The sequence below is a fragment of the Macrobrachium rosenbergii genome, chromosome 46 (assembly GCF_040412425.1).
Source record: "Macrobrachium rosenbergii isolate ZJJX-2024 chromosome 46, ASM4041242v1, whole genome shotgun sequence".
Classification (NCBI taxonomy): domain Eukaryota; kingdom Metazoa; phylum Arthropoda; class Malacostraca; order Decapoda; family Palaemonidae; genus Macrobrachium; species Macrobrachium rosenbergii.
In genome coordinates this window covers 5,689,494-5,695,000 of record NC_089786.1, presented here as the reverse complement: position 1 = coordinate 5,695,000, position 5,507 = coordinate 5,689,494, and positions in this window count along the sequence as shown.

Sequence of the window (5,507 nt, the reverse complement as noted above, 5' to 3'; positions counted from 1 at the left end):
TATATATATATATTAATATATATATATATATGTATGTATGTATGTATGTATGTATATATATATATATATATATATATATATATATATATATATATATATATATATATATATATATATATATATATATATATATATATATATGGGTATAGTTATGTATACATACATACATATATACATATATGTATATATATTTGTGAGTGTGTATACATACATATATTATATTGTTAGCTGCAGTAGTGGTCGTAACAGTATAAAATTGCATATAACGAACAGACAAAACAGCAAAATCAACGACTGTTAGAAGAAACGCACCATCTAAACATTTCAAAAGCTAAATACGGCCATCGAAAAAACAAATAATATTTATCTAGAGAGCCGCAAGAAATAAAACATTGTAAAACAGTAACCAGAAATAATAAGACGGAAATTCAACCTGTGATGTTAATAAGTACGCAGTATTTGGGTAGAATGATCAGTTCGTAATTTCAGATATAACGTCACAGCAGGGGAAATTAATTTTGTTTCTACTCATAGATTTTGATAAGACTAAGGTGGACGTAGTATCAACTGCAGATTAGCATCAACATAAAAGTTCGGTTCTGAACCAACGATACATAGTAAAGTTATGCGAAAGTAAATATTACTGCCCTAATGCTATTCTCCTTGCATTTTAATATATCTTTATATATTTAATAATTTATTACAGTTATTAATTTTTTTTTCCTTTTTTAATAAGCGATATCTCTTTTATTTGTATTTCCCTATACTTCCTCTTACTTCTTCCTAATGAACACCATATTCTTTGGGAGCTTGAATTTCAAGTCAATGGCCCTGTGGGCTAGTTCCACATGAATAGTGTTCAGCTTCTGAATAATAATAATAATAATAATAATAATAATAATAATAATAATAATAATAATAATAATAATAATAATAATAATAATAATAATAATATAATAATAATTCGAAATATATGAAGTGAAATCAGAGGATTTTTAATATATACGCCGAAGCGTCATCACTACAAACTCAAGAGTTCAATGTAAATCTAACATACTGTACAATATCTTGGAAATCATATGCTAGCATAGAAAGGTCACCACAAATAATTAAAGAAGAGTAACTGAATCAAGCCATAGATGAAAACAGCAAAAGTGGCTGTTTGCAACTCGACATTTTAAACCGTGAACTAACTATATTTATATTAGGGACGACGCGATTACAGTATGAACTGGGTTTTATCTTCTAAACTTTTAGTGTAAGATTTTCAAAACTTCTTATAGTATCATAATGTGACTTGGTGGTTAACAAGAAAATAAAATAAATAAATAAATAAATAAATGTCTACATATATAATATATATATATATATATATATATATATATATATATATATATATATATATATATATATATATATATATATATATATATATATATATATAGGTAAAATGAAATTATATAAAATTAATATATGCGCTTACTTGCACATAAACGCCAACAACAGTTACAGAAAACTTTACTAGAAGGTTAGAGTAATCTCTAAACCCAATTTCCTAATGTATTTCTCAATTTTTTTGTTTTATGTGTATGGATTACTGAGCGCTCTTATGTCCATACCTGCCAAGGATAAGGTTTCATGTGTAGCCTCCCAATTTCAACTTATATTCTCGCATGTAGCAAAACTTCATAGCAATACAATAAAGGTTTCATGTCTAACCCCAATTTCAACTTATATTCTCATGTAGCAAAACATAGCAATTTTTTGTTTTTTGTCTAACCTCCCAATTCCAATTATATACGCTCATGTAGCAAAACTTCTTAGCAATACAATAAAGGTTTCATGTCTAACCTCCCAATTTCAACTTATATTCTCGCATGTAGCAAAACTTCATAGCAATACAATAAAGGTTTCATGTCTAACCTCCCAATTTCAACTTATATACTCGCATGTAGCAAAACTTCTTAGCAATACAATAAAGGTTTCATGTCTAACCTCCCAGTTTCAACTTATATGCTCGCATGTAGCAAAACTTTATAGCAATACAATAAAGGTTTCATGCCTAACCTTCCAATTTCGACTTATATGGTCGCATGCAGCAAAACTTCATAGCAGTACAATACAGGTTTCATGTCTAACCTCCCAATTTCAACTTATATACTTGCAAGTAGCAAAACTTCATAGCAATACAATAAAGCTTTCATGTCTAACCTCCTTCATAGCAATACAATAGAGGTTTCATGTCTAAACTCCCAATTTTAACTTATATACTTGTATGTAGCAAAACTTCATAGCAATACAATAAAGGTTTCATTTCTAACCTCCCAGTTTCAACTTATATGCTCGCATGTAGCAAAACTTTATAGCAATACAATAAGGTTTCATGTCTAACCTCCCAGTTTCAACTTATATTCTCGCACGTAGCAAAACTTCTTAGCAATACAATAACGGTTTCATGTCTAACCTCCCAGTTTCAACTTATATGCTCGCATGTAGCAAAACTTCATAGCAATACAATAAAGGTTTCATGTCTAACCTCCCAATTCCAACTTATATTCTCGCATGTAGCAAAACTTCTTAGCAATACAATAACGGTTTCATGTCTAACCTCCCAGTTTCAACTTATATGCTCGCACGTAGCAAAACTTCATAGCAATACAATAACGGTTTCATGTCTAACCTCCCAGTTTCAACTTATATGCTCGCATGAAGCAAAACTTTATAGCAATACAATAACGGTTTCATGTCTAACCTCCCAGTTTCAACTTATATGGTCGCATGCAGCAAAACTTCATAGCAATACAATAACGGTTTCATGTCTAACCTCCCAGTTTCAACTTATATACTTGCAAGTGGCAAAACTTCATAGCAATACAATAAAGTTTTCTAACCTTCAATTTCGACTTATATGGTCATAGCAAAACTTCATAGCAATACAATACATGTTTCATGTCTAACCTCCCAATTTCAACTTATATGCTTGCAAGTAGCAAAACTTCATAGCAATACAATAAAGGTTTCATTTCTAACCTCCCAGTTTCAACTTATATGCTCGCATGTAGCAAAACTTTATAGCAATACAATAGAGGTTTCGTGTCTAACCTCCCAACTTCAGCTTATATTCTCGCACGTAGCAAAACTTCATAGCAATACAATAAAGGTTTCATGTCTAACCTCCCAATTTCAACTTATATTCTCGCACGTAGCAAAACTTCATAGCAATACAACAGAGGTTTCATGTCTAACCTCCCAATTTCAGCTTATATACTCGCATGTAGCAAAACTACATAGCAATACAACAAAGGTTTCATGTCCAACCTCCCAGTTTCAACTTATATGCTCGCATGTAGCAAAACTTCTTGGAAATACATTTTGACTGTGTTCCGTACAGGACTTCCAAATAATGAAGAAGGTCAATTCCAGCTTTTCCAGATATCCTAAAAACTTCAGCTATATCCATTCACAGGATTTCTGAACTTGTAACTCAAGAAACAGCAGTAGATAAAAAAAATATATATATATATATTCTTTATATATATATATATATATATATATATATATTATATATATATATATATATATTTTTAGGTAATCTACAGATTGAGAATTGGACGTCTCTGTACAAACTTAAAATGTTGTTTTTACTGGTTTAAATCTACAAAATGAGTCTATTCAAAGAATGCTGACCAGACTTCTGTTAACCTGACTCTCTGTATTAATCGAAAGAAATGCTCAGTCTTCAGTAATTAAAATATTAAACTATTACGGAGTCAATACCCTAGATGGCGTGACGCCAGCTTTAGTAACCATAAATCATTATTAAATATTATTTACGCAATCCAAATCATAATAATGCTGAAGAAAAAGCAAGCTGTTTCGTTGATATCAATTTATATATATATATATTTTAATTATAAAATATATATATATATATATATATATATATATATATATATATATATATATATATATACATTATATTTATACACACACATATATATATATATATATATATATATATATATATATATATATATATATATATATGTATATATATATATGTGTATATATATATATATATATATATATAATATAGCTCCGACTGTAGCTGTCATTAATGGTTTCATATTAATTTTCCTTTTAAATGGTATCACCATGCAACAAAACAACATACAACATGAAATATAAAACATACACACTATATATATATATGTGTGTATATGTGTATATATATGTGTGTGTGTGTGTGTGTGTGTGTGTGTATATAGGCTATATATATATATATATATATATATATATATATATATATATATATATATATATATATATATATATATATATATATATATATATATATAAAATACTGCATTTCAGATCTTAACAAGAATTCAAGAATTCTTTTCTCACCACATATAATATTATGTCTGGTGTTTTACTAGACTTCTTAGCTAGCTTTTGAAGTGATACACCTTGCAGAAGAATTTATCAAATAGAACCTAAACTAGGATGGATGATGAACTTGTATAGAGACAAAATAAAAATTTGAGAAGGCTCTCGTTAACTGGAAACCATGAATTTTGGAATCACATGTGCAATAATGATTAATAACATTTAATACTGGTTGCATTAAGTGTATATATATATATATATATATATATATATATATATATATATATATATATATATATATATATATATATACATATAATATATATATATATATACACACACACGTATAAGCAAAAGTGATATGGTGATCCCAAAATTAGCTTCTAATAAAAATGCTCTTTTATAATGAATATCACATAACTTTACATAGCTATAAACAAATAATGAGAGAGAGAGAGAGAGAGAGAGAGAGAGAGAGAGAGAGGGGGTTTGCCGCTAAAAACTGTTCCCAACATTCAAATTTGTAACGTCTTATCCCATTATTTCATATTTCTCACTCCATCTACTGTGCGCGCGCACGCTCACATAAACGCAAAATAAAAATCGGTTAATATGCCACAAGGAATGCAATAAAATAAGTAATAACCAATAGGTAATAGGCAATAAATAAGTAATAACCAATAAAGATAGCCGATGTTTAGTTTATATACCTAAATATAGAAATACCTAAATATAGAAATAATAATGTATGGCCTAATTTTCACTGTTTAATGTAAACTACAAATTTTAGCTTTAATATTTACTCAACGAAGTTTACGTAGCCTATTTCAGTTACCGAGAATAGCCTCCTAAATGCATATGTAAATGTTGTCAAAGAAATAAATATGCAATACTGATAATTTTTGCTAACATGGTCACTCATTTAACACCAAGTAATTTCATATGTACTGATTATTTCATCTTAAATGTTTTTATTCATGCGCATGCTATCAAGTGAACTTCAGTTAGAGGTCAGCCTTAAACCTCTCTCTCATCTAAACAAACCTAATCGTTCAGAAGACTCATAGCAAAATAATAATAATAATAATAATAATAATAATAATAATAATAATAATAAT